Source organism: Suricata suricatta, chromosome 3 (genome assembly GCF_006229205.1).
Source record: "Suricata suricatta isolate VVHF042 chromosome 3, meerkat_22Aug2017_6uvM2_HiC, whole genome shotgun sequence".
NCBI classification, from domain to species: Eukaryota; Metazoa; Chordata; class Mammalia; order Carnivora; family Herpestidae; genus Suricata; species Suricata suricatta.
Window position 1 is genome coordinate 71,201,971 of NC_043702.1, and position 12,858 is coordinate 71,214,828.

At 37.2% G+C, this 12,858-nt stretch overlaps 1 protein-coding gene across 1 annotated transcript in view; it reads left to right on the plus strand.

Annotated features, from left to right (window-relative positions):
- ACVR1C (activin A receptor type 1C) overlaps positions 1–12,858 on the plus strand; it is a 72,177-nt gene that overhangs the window by 16,299 nt on the left and 43,020 nt on the right. The window lies entirely within an intron of this gene.

The window sequence follows — 12,858 nt, forward strand, 5'->3', positions numbered from 1 at the left end:
TTCCTCAGCAATTACTCCCAGCTACCTTCTATGAATAGAGGGGCAGTTGATGCTGCCTGTCTCCTGCTTGCATACTATGCATGTTTCATTTTATATATGCCAAACCTTTGAATCCTGGGGTCAATGTCAGAAAAAGGCCCAATTGGGATCAGCCTCTAAGAAAAACTTTCCTTGTATATCACTTGCCCTTCTCTTCCCTTTTCAATTCTTCACTTGCCAATCTATTTTTAGTTAGATCATCTTACTTCGGATAGTTTCCTTTTATTTCTAGATTGAGAATTATCTATTCCTTACCATATCTGATCATATAAATGAATAACTGTGGATCATGATAAAAATTTGACAAGTGAACCCCTGAGAACTCAAGGACTTTAATTCTTTGCTACTTTATTTTGAAACTTGAGATAGTTTTGTCTTTTTTTCTATTTGCATATTCTCCAACCCTGTAGTTTGAGTATTATTGATTACTTATTTCTTACCTGGTTACTTTTAATTGTCTCCCTTAAACAAACACGCATTTGCTTGGCTTAAAAACTTATATTTTCATCCCAAATAGATTGACCATCCCACAGACTCCCGTTTTCTTTTCATCACCAAATTCTTTGTGGTCCTTTCCCATTTGGTTTCTGTCTTTTCTACCTCATGGAGGTTGAAAACACAAAACTAGGTTTCTATGATCTCCAAAGTAAGAACTCAGATTATTTACATCAATCCTTATTTGACTGATACAATATTCTTCTGAACAGTTTTTCTTTGTGAACTATGATTGTAGGACAACTTCTTTGTTCTTTGGGTATCAAACATTCGTATTGCTTTTTCTGATACTGCATGGTGGCCATTGATGCATTCACTTCTTTGGGTCATAAAAATTTAGAACATTTGGAGATCATCAAATTGAATACTCCTTTGGGCAGATCAGTTAAGCACACAGAAGTCTCAGAGGCCACATTAACAAAACTAGAATTAGAACCTTAGGTATCCTAACTTGGACCCTAAAGGCACCAACAAGACTGGATTAGAACTCCTGCACTGTTCTTTTTATGCAGGCTCATTTCTGCATACAACAGAGTAGCAGTCTGTTTATCACTACAAGATGTTGCTGGAAATTGTATCTTTCAGGAGTTGGTAATAATTGGTCATAATTTCCCATGAGAACAGTATTAAAATTATATGGTATGTTCCTGATCAAGAGTTTATCATTAAGTACATCATAGATTTGACAAGCAATATATTGAACACACGTCTGTAGTGATCCAAAAATTCTATATCATCCTCCAAGTTTTGTAAAATAAACCTAAATGTGCAGGTTGACCAAATACAGTGTTAAGATCTGTGCCCCAGTACTGACGGGGGCATTGCCTAGCGTGAGCTCTTTGAGGTGAGCCTAAAAGGCCCAGTAGCCCCTTCACTACACAAGGAAGTCCCTTGTTAGCTGGACAACTGATCTGGGACTATTAGCATTTTTGTAGCTCAGGGTAGGTGGCTATTATTATTCAGCATTTCTCAGTTTTCCAGAATACCCATACTGAGCACAAACGGCACTATGGAATATTGCCGTTTCCATTTGAGAGAACATTTCTGTGTGGATTGTGGCCATTGATTGTGAACAAAACAAAGTACATGAGCAATTTGGGCACTCAAGCTCCATTTTCTGATATATGGCCAACCCCCAGATTAGCAGTTTGTATCCAATAAAGACAAAAGAAATATAACATTATAAAAAAATAATTGTTTTCAAAACTTGAAAATTTAAAAAGATTTTCTTGATCTTGGCAAAGTCAGTCCTTAATTCCTTTATGTTCTTCCACACTTGGTTGGTATTATAATAACCTTTCTTTTTTTGAAATGATGGTAGTAGAAGTTGCTTCCCTCTGGTCCCCAGACCAGAAAGCAAAAGTCGAGTGTAACCCTTGTTGAGTCCCAAATTATTTTTGAAATGTAACTGGTTGGTAAAATCCCCAAATCTGGTAGCCACTGTCAAGTATGATTTTATGTGAATATCAATGGTATATGGCCAATAGAACCTAAATTGTAATAAGCATTTTGGGCTTAGTTATGAATATTTAGTTTTTCTTCTTTTATTTAGAAAGATATCACTAGCAATATTTGGATAGCTGGAATCTTGATGCAAGCAAGAGATATCTCTGAATACATTCCGATCTAGCAAGCAGTGCCTTTCAATGCCATTCCTCTGGGCTTAGAGTGGGGATATTCAAAGAGGTTGAAGAGCAGAGGGAAGATTTTCTGATGAAAACATGGTGAAGTCACCACTATGTGGACTTGTTGCTAGACAAGCTATACATATCATTTTGAAATCTCAGCAGAAGACTAGAAGTGTGAGATTTTTATGTTTAAGTAGATATGGGCTTTAAAAATACTTGAGAAATGCTATTCCAGTGTTGAGGTCCGTTCTATAAAAAGCAAACTATGTCCTCTCCCTGCTGCACCTAGATGGTACCCAGGTGCATAGGAAAAGCACCCATGGGCATAGTCAGCCAGGAGTTGACAAGTCTGGAATGCACTCATGCCACCACCTGGCTGAAAGCCTGAGGGATTCCATGACCCCAGTAGGGGCTGGCAAACCAATCAGGTGAAGAGCAGACAAAAGCCTTAGGGCCTTGCACTGGGGAAGGGCTCCAAGCCCCATCCTGCAACTCCAGGGAAGGTTGAACTTTTCCAACCAGAAGCTGAGTCCAGGGGGCCCTCTGAGGCTGTGCCAAAATGCCTGTTGGGACCGGGAATGGAATTCCATATGGATGGTGGGTGTGACAAGAACACATTAGCAAAGTGGGGGCAGGTTAAGGTCTGTACATATCAGCCCCACAACAGGAGACATTTCTCCACTATCTGCTGGTTGAGGACTGTCATGGTATCCTCAGGCGGGTGGGCGCTGGCTAGAGGGTCTTTGATGACTGCTGAGAAGGTAGGATGGGACTATGGAGGAGGAGAGAGGGCTGCGGATGGTGAAGACCAATTGTGTTCCTCAAGACTCACCTCAAGGAAGTCTTACCTGCCTCCTCCTGCCCACCCCCACCTCAGGTTAGATTAAGCATTGCTCAGCCTCTGCTCCCCAACACATTGTGCACACATCCGTGACACTATCATGATGTCTTTTAACTCTACAATTCCTTTAGGGAATGGTCTTTTCTCTTTTCTCCCTGTTTCCTTAGTTCTGGAATTTGGAATTTGATATATAATAACTACTTGAGGAAGTAAATTTTATACATCAACTTGGCTAGGCCATAAGATATGCATATATGGTCAAACTCCAGTCTGGATGTTGTCAGGTATTTTTTCAATAAGAACATTTAAAGAAGTAGACTTTCCTCATTTTGTTGATCTGTTCTACTGTTTTTTTGTTATTTTTTAAATTTCCATATCATTTATTTCTGCTCTAATCTTTATTTTCCTTCTTCTGCTGTTTTAGGCTTTATTTGTTTTTTCTTTTCCAGCTCCTTTAAGTGTAAGGTTAGGTTGTGTATTTAAATCTTTTACTGCCTTTTGAGAAAGGCCTTGCTATATACTTCCCTCTTATGATCACCTTTGCTGCATCCCAAAGGTTTTCAATTGTCATTTGCTTCCATGTATTTTTTGTTTCTTCTTTAATTTTTTCTTTAACCCATTCATTCTTTTAAAAGCATTTTTAAATGTTTATTTATTTTTGAGAGGGAGAGACTGAATGTGAGCAGGAGAGGTGCAGAGAGAGAGTGAGACAGAATCCAAAGGAAGCTCCAGGCTCTGAGCTGTCAGCACAGAACCCAACCTGGGGCTCAAACTCACAAACTGCAAAATCATGACCTCAGCCAAAATCAGATGCTTAACTAACTGAGCCACCTAGGCTCCCCACCCATTTATTCTTTAGTAGGCTGTTCTTTTTTTTTTTTTTTTTAGTTTTTTCCTGTTTTTTATTTATTTTTGAGAGACAGAGAGAGACAGCGTGAGCAGGGGAGGGTCAAAGAGAGAGAGACACACAGAATCCTAAACAGGCTAGCTGTCAGCACAGAGCCTGACATGGGGCTCGAACCCACGAACTGTGAGATCATGACCTGAGCCAAAGTTGGACGCTCAACCGACTGAGCCACCCAGGTGCCCCTAGTAGGATATTCTTTAACCTCCATGTATTTGTGGTCTTTCCAAATTTTTTCTTGTGGTTGACTTCATTTTTTATTGTTTGGGTTTGAAAACATGCATGGTATGATCTTAGTCTTTTTGTAGTGATTGAGTCCTGATTTGTGACCCAGTATGTGATCTGTTTTGGAGAATGTGTTGCTTTAGGATAAAATGCTCTGAATATATCTGTTAAGTCCATCTGGTGCAGTGTGTCATTAAAAGCCATTGTTGATCCTCTGCTTAGATTGTCTGTCTGTTGCTGTATGTGGGGTGTTAAAGTCTCTTACTATTATTATACTATTATTGTATTATTGTAAATGAGGTTCTTTAAGTTTGTTATTAGTTGGTTTATATATTTCCTCTCAAGTTGGAGACATAAATAATTATAATTGTTAGATCTTATGGCTTAATGGATTCCTTTGTTATGATATGGTGTCCTTCTTCATCTCTTATTACAGTCTTTGGTTTACAGTCTAATTTGTCTGATATTAACATGGCTACTCCAGATTTCTTTTGAGGTCCATTAGCATGATAAATAGTTCTGCACTCCTTCACTTTCAATCAGGAGATGTCTTTGGGTCTAAAATGAGTCTCTAGTAAACATTTTATAAATGTTTATTTATTTTTGAGAGAGAGAGAGACAGAGTACAAGTGGAGAAGGGCAGAGAGAGAGGGAGATACAGAATCTCAAGCAAGCTCTAGGCTCTGGCTGTCCTGATGTGGGGTTCAAAGTCATGAACTGCAAGATCATGACCTGAGCCGAAGTCAGACAGTTAACCAACTGAGGCCACTCAGGTGCCCCTAAAATGAGTCTTTTGTAAGCAACATATCAATGGGTTCTATATTTTAAATCTATTCTGATACCCTATGTCTTTTGATTGGAGCATTTGATACATTTACATTCTGAGTAATTATTGATAGATACAAATTTAGTGCCATTGTATTACCTATAAAGTGGTTGTTCCTGGAGATTGCCTTTGTTCTTTCCTAGGCTTTGTTGCTTTTGGTCTCCCTTTCCCACTCAAAGAGTCCTCTTTAATATTTCTTGTAGAGACAGTTTAGTGTTCACAAAGTTCGTTAGTTTTTTCTTGTCTTAGAAACTCTTTCTCTCTCTTTTTATTCTGAAGGAAACAATCAACAAACTAAAAGGCTACCTATGGAATGGTAGAAGATATTTGCAAATGACATATTGGATAAAGGGGTGGTATTCAAAATCTATAAAGAACTTATCAAACTCAACACCCCAAAAATAAACAATCCAGTGAAGAAATGGGCAGAAAACATGGGAAGATATTTCTCCAAAAAAGACATAAATGGCTAACAGACACATGAAAAAGATGCTCCACATCACTTATCCTCAGAGAAATACAAATCAAAACCACAATGAGATACCACCTCATACTTGTCAGAATGGCTAAAATTAACAGCTCTGGAAACTACAGATTTTGGTGAGGATGTGGAGAAAAGGGATCCCTCTTGCTCTGTTGGTGGGAATACAAGCTGGTGCAGCCATTTTGGAGAACAGTGTGGAGGTTCCTCAAAAAATTAAAAAAAGAATTATCCTATGACCTGTCAATTGCATTAATAGGTATTTATCCAAAGTATACAGAAATACAGATTTGAAGGGGTACATGCACCCCAGTGTTTATGGTAGCACTATCAACAGTAGCCCAATAGCCAAATTATGAAAAGATCCCAGTGTCAATTGACTGATAAATGTATAAATAAGTTGTGATATATATTTTATTACACATGTAATACTTCATCACATTACATATATAATACTTCATTATATACATGTATAATTACATATATAATGAAATATTACTCAGCCATCATAAATAATGAAATAATGCCATTTGCAATGATGTGGATGGAACTAGAGTGTATTCTGCTAAGTGAAATAAGTCAGCTAAAGACAAATACCATATGATTTGACCCATATGTGGAATTTAAGAAACAAAATGGGTGGTGCCTGGGTAGCTCAATCAGTTAAGCATCCGAATTTGGCTCAGGTCATGATCTCATGGTTCATAAGTTCGAGATCCGTGTCAGACTGTGCCTACAGGTCAGAGCCTGGAGCCTGCTTCAGATTCTGTCTCCTTCTCTCTCTGCCCCTTCCCCACCCACTCTCTGTCTCTCTCAAAAATTAACATTAAACTTTTTTAAAAAAAGAAACAAAACTTATAAACATAAGGGAAGAGAAGGAACAATAAAATAAGTTAAGACTAGAAAGGAAGACAAGCCATAAGAGACTCTTGACTATAGAAAAAAAAGGGAGGGATGCTGGAGAGGTGGGGAGGGGACAGGCTAAATGGATGATGGGCATTAAGGAGGGCACTTGGTGTGATGAGCACTGGGTATTATATATAAGAGATGACTCATTAAATTATACTCCTGAAGCCAGTACTACACTATATGTTAACTAACTTGAATCTAAATAAAATCCTGGAAGAAAAAATAAAATAAAATAAAGCAATAGACTTTCAGTAAAGCAGATTGCCCTCCATAATTGGGTGGGACTCATCAAATCAGTTGAAGGCCTTAAGGAAAGCAAACTGAAGTCTCCAGAAGAAGAGGGAATTCTGCCTTCAAAGGGTCTTCAGATTTGAGCTGCAGTATCAACTCTTCCCTGCAGTCTATCCTGCAAATTTTGGAATAAGTGTCTCTCTCTCTCTCTGTCTCTCTCTTTCCCCATGTAGGCAAATGAGATATACATATACATCTTACTTGTTCTATTTCTCTGGAGAACCATGGCTAATACAATATTCTTTAAATAATAATTTAAAAAATTAAGATCTGTAACTTTACCATAAAGTAATTCCCTTATCACCTGTTAAAGAGATTTATTTATTAGATTTATTTATTATCTAATACCACCATCAAATCACATAAATCACAAACCATGGGTTAAGTGAATAAAAGAAAAAAAAACGCATAATGATGGAGAATTTCCTAAGCTTTAAGGCAGAGGAAGAAAGTGCTGAGTAATGGATTGGTTGATATGGTCTCCATCTGTCACATCAGTTTTTTTGATCGCTAGAAGTAAAGCTCCATAGAAAGATATGTGGAGAGGATGTTAACAGTATTCATTTTGTGATATAGGATTAGAAGTGATTTATTTTATTTTACTTCTTTATATTATGTGTATTGGTTGACTTTTTTTTGACAAGGGACAAGTATCATTTTTTTCCCCAAAAACAATAAAAATGGGTACATTAGGAAGAAGCAAATAAATGTGAAAGTGGGAAACGTTATATGTAATACATTTAATTATATACATATTTGTACATACATAATTGAGAAGAAATTTAAGATTTAATAGAGAGTTCAATGGCATGGACAAAAATTCCACCCAAGAGGAAATCCAGAGGAAATATTTGAGGAAAAAAAAACTTCAACCACATTAGTGCGGAAATGCCAATTAAAATAAGTTGCAACTCCCATCTATCATTTTATTAAGATTTTAGTGAGAATATCTAATGCTGACAATTGTATGTGAAATGGATACTTTCATATAGGGCCAGTGAAAATCTTGATTGATAAGACTTTGCTGGGTAGCTATTTGACAGTGTCTGTTGAGAAGGTCTGATGTTGTAATTCCACTTTTGGGACTCTAGCCTAGGAAACCAAACCTGGTCAAAGATTCATCCACAAAGATATTCAATATAGTGTTATTTAATTGCAGAAATGGGAAACAACTGAAATGTCTGAATGCAAGAAAATGCTGGATGTTGTCCAATTATACTAACAATAAGTCTATAAATGCCATTAAGTGACTATAAGCAAGATATTATAAAAGCTCATATAATGCTAATAGACTAAAACAGCAACATTTAAAATTGTGTTTATAGGTAGAATTCAACTATGGAAACCTATATAGAAAAAAGCATGGAACAGGGGCACCTAGGTGGCTCAGTTAGTTAAATATCCGACTTTGGCTCAGGTCATAATCTCACAGTTTGTGAATTCGAGGCCCATGTCAGCTCTGTGCTGACAGCTCAGAGCCTGGATCCTGCTTCAGACTCTGTCTCCTTCTCTCTCTGCCCCTCCCCCACTGGTGCTGTGTTTCTCTGTCTCTCTCAAAAATAAATAAAACATTAACAAATTTAACAAAAAAGAAAAAAACTGGAAGATAATATACCACAGTCAGAATAGTTATAGGGTTGTGAGTCTTTTCATGTGTTTGGGCATTTCACATTCATCTGTGTAGTTTTTTATACTTATTAATTTGATACATGTTTCTTGGTTTTTTATCATCTGCATGAGATAGTGGACGAGACAGGAAAGATCCCTGCCTTCATGGAGTGTTCATTCTAGTAAGGCTAATACAATAAATAGGCTAACTACAGATTGCAGCATATACCAGAAAGGATGTAGAGCAGATCACTTGTCAAGAGGAGACTGTGAAGATTTCCCTGAGGTCATGACCTCTGAGCAGAGACTGAAGAATTAGAAGGAGAGGAAAAACACCACAGCAAAGGGAACAGTGAGTGCAAAAACCATGAAGTGGAAAAGGATTTATTTTCTAGAGCTATGAGAAGGAGACCAGTATGTCTGAAGGGCTGAATTACAAGAAAGGAGGTTCAATCAGTGGGAAAAACCCAGACCTACTAGCCTATAAGGTCACAATCATGACTGTGGATTTTGTTTTATTCTAAATATAATTGGAATCCATTGAGCATGACTCTTTTCTTAACTAGAAGACAATAAATTAAAAAAAAAAACCCAGACTGAGAGAACCGTTTGGTGAGGAACCATCTGAGCTGTCAGCCTAAAAATATAGCTTCTCAAGTTAAGAGAATTCCATGGGAGGGTGGAAGAAGACATGTGTCTTGTGATCCAGAACACTCTTCCTTCCATCCTTCCATCCTTCCTTCCTTCCTTCCTTCCTTCCTTCCATCCTTCCTTCCTTCCTTCCTTCCTTCCTTCCTTCCTTCCTTCCTTTCCTGCCTTCCTTCCTTCCTTCTCTCTCTCTCCTCTCTTTCTTTCTTTCTAATACTCTTCTTCTTTGACATGATGCTTTGATACTGGAGACCCCCAATGCAGTCCATTTCTTCCATACATGGCTACAAAATCGAAAGTTGACCAGAGGACTGCAGGATATGTGCCCTCTCTAAGGAAGCAAGGATCAACTCTAAGAGATGTCACACTGTTCCCCAAAGCAGTCCTCATGCCACTTTGCCCCTGTCAGCCTGCTGTTAACTACTGCTTTGACTTTGCAAGGCAGGAGGGAAAAGGTTGTCCTCTCCCCAGTTCAGAATTCTGCATTTTTATCCTTTCACGGGGATAATTTAAGAAAATCCACACAAATAATTTTGTCATCCGCTTTTAGATTAGGTTATACCCCTTTATGGTTGCCTTATACATATACTATACAGTAGGGGCTTCGAGGCTAATGTTATTCATGGTAGTTTTGAAAACCCCTTTGAAAAGTGAATGTCACAGTTAATAACTATGCTGATAAGCAAAAATGTTAAACTGATCATTTTTCTCTGTTAAAAAAGTTTTTAAATTGCATTGAAAGCTTTTTGGCATTATGCCATAGTTCATATCTTTTCTGTATATAGTCACAATTTTGAGGCGATAGCTAAATATATAATCCTGACCAGTTTTAAACTCTACTCTTTTTATCAGCCATTTAAACCTTATTGGAAAATGTTTTCATTTCCATTTAGTAGAGTCACATTGTTATAGTGTGGTGTTCTTGAATAGCTTTGGTCTTGCATGCCATTTCTGTGATCCTGAATATGTCTAATTGAGGGATTAGATAAGACTCTGGGTGTCGAGCCCAATTCAGATAGGTGTGAACTTCCCCTTCACTTCTGAAAACTCCCATGCCTATATTGGTTAAAGCATTAGATTCTCATATGAAATAGGACAAGATAAATCATCTTTAATATCGACTGGAGAAATTTTGTCAGATTATAAATTAATAGGATCCTCTTACCCACTGAACAATTTGTGTGTGAGTTTAGGGGTATAAACTGGTCCTTTGGGTTCTTTCTCTTTGAGTTATCATAGATAGCATAACTCTGTAGTTACTTACATTGAGAATGGCTACCTGGGCTCAGAACAAGAAAAGACTGTAAAATTGGTGGGATCTTTAGAAATCTCCTGATCTGCTTCCTGACCTTATTATTTCTCAGGTGAGGAGAAGTTGTAGTGTTAGGTGGTTTGTGGTCGAGGTGGGCTGAAACCTAAGGTTTATTTGGTGTTGCCTGTGGACTGTGGACATTCAAAATGGCTAGTTTTGTAATTCAAAATGTATTGGTCTCTTCTTAATTAGAGCCCTGCAGCTGGGAGTGAAAACCCTTCTCCTGACAGAATCCCTCCTGTTAGAGCGGTTCCACTGCTTATCAGCTGTAAGGGGGAGGCCTCTCTGAACAGGGAACATAATTGCCACTTTGCACAAAGGAACAGTTTTCCTTTGTGCGGGGTGTATCCTCATATTTTAGAGTTTCTGAATGTCCTTCGATACAGCCTGGCAAGTAGAATTTCTAAAAGTTAAATCTCTATTGAAAACTCATTTGGCCAAAAAGTTTATATTCATATCTCCCATATTTTATTAATGCAACTTTCTTTCTCTATTATATTTTTCCTTACTGCCAAGAAAGATAAATGATTCAAAATGACCAAATGAGAAGAAAATCAAATGTTGAAAAAGAATAGAAGGGAAGATAGGTCTTTGCCTGATTCCCTTTGACCCTGTCTGACTTCCCTTTACAGACACTTAGTACTAGCTGTCCTGGTGTTCTTTTCAGAGTCAGCACATGGACGAGCTTGGCTTGTTCCTTTGTTAACTCTGCAAATGATGAAAAGATTACATATTTGGCAGGTCAAATTTGAGACAGTTTTCTGAATTAAAAAAAATTGTGTTTGATAGCTTCCTCTAAAATTAGGGAAATTGAATCAACTAATGTCTGGAGAAGAGGAAAGGGTATGTGTCAGAAATTTGTGTAAGGCATTAGTCAATAGATATTTTAGCATATAGACCCAAAATATAGGCAACCATCTTATTGAAAATTGTATCCCGTTCAAACAGCTAATATTTCCCAAGAAATACTTGGTTTTTTTAACAAGAATAGCACACACATGCAAATTCATAAATTTGATTCTTTTTCCATAGTCTGATGAGTTTTACCTTCCTGGACACCAGGATGTGCTCGCCATCACATGTAAAGATGGATGAAAATTTATTTTCTGGTTGATTAGGAATGTGCACATCCTTGAGTTTCATGTGGGTAACAGATGTCTTGTGAGTAACAGATGTCTTGGCTTTTGCAGACTAATTGGCAAAAGGGGGAAAAAGGGCTTATTAAAGGGGTGGGAGAAGACACAAGAAAAGTGCAATCTTTCTTGTGGGGAAAACTCTAATAGACCTCCTTATTATGGGTAATTACCTCTTTCTTCAACTTCACTTGCTATCCCTTTCCATATGACTCAAGTACATTATAATGGGAAAGTATAAAATAAAGAAACATAAGGCTGGACTGCTGTCTGCTAACAGCCAGATTTATCCTGTCATGGAATATTCTAGTATAATTGACTCAATTAACATCAGTCTTTTAAAAAACAAAATACGAAAGCATAAGTCTAATCGCTAAGGGCAGCTTATGTTTTAATTGGCAGCACAAGGGTTCTATGTTGAGGGTGGTTGATATAAATATAATTTAATTATATACCAAATGTGACCAGAGTGGTTTGGTAGGAAATGAAAAATGCAAGACTGAATATATTGTATGTTAGATATACATCTCAGGTTTCTTTTAATTTGCTCTTTGTGCTCCATCTGTGCTATCGTGCTTCCAAGTGACCTGGAATAAATGAAAACATTTAACAGACATTTGAAGCCACTACCAACAAATTCTCAGTTTTGTCGGTGTTTTCCATCATGTGCCACTTAAAGTAAGGTGGCATTTACTGTGTCATAACTATATCACCTACATCTGAATTAATCTTCTGATTGGTACTTTTTACTTAAAACTGAGGGAAATTTTTATAGCTTATTAAACATTTGGGGAGCACTCACATTCTTTCTTGGTAAGAGCTATTATGTAGTCATTTTTATAAGGCACTAGTAGTACTTCTAAGAAAAAGTATAGGCTAAGTACTTAATGGTTTGTTCTTAATACAAAACTTAGACAACCTGAAAAGTAAGGTTATTTCTGTAGATGCAAAGCATATGATGATTGATTTTTATTTAACCACTGTCTCCTCGGAAAATAAGTAGGCAGAATTTGTTTTAAAAATACCAACTGTATTTTAAAAGGTGAGTAGGATAATACAGATCAAAATCTCAGTTGTCAATTGTTAATTATTAGCTTCTTTCTGTTGTATTAGAGTTATGTTTTGTTCAATTGCTAGAAACCAGTGAAGTCACAAAAATGGTTTATGTGCCTGTCTTTTTAAAAAAATATGTCAGCTTTGGTAGGGCAGGAACAACATTGCTTGAGGAGTCTACTAACTGCTACATTAATTCAGTCACTTGATCTTTTTGAGCCTCATTTCATTCTCTATTAAAAGGAGATGGTGACAACTACCTCCCACACTGTCACTGGGAATTAATACATAATAGTAAACACACGTGAAACTAACATATTTTTAATTGTTGAGTGCTTTATGGTTGTCTTCACTTGGCAGCCCCATATACCACAGTTAGTTGCCTTGATTTCCAAGCGAGGCTTCTTTTGGAAATAGAAAGTTCATGGAGACTTTGGTGAGGACTCTAGTAACAACTGGTTTGAA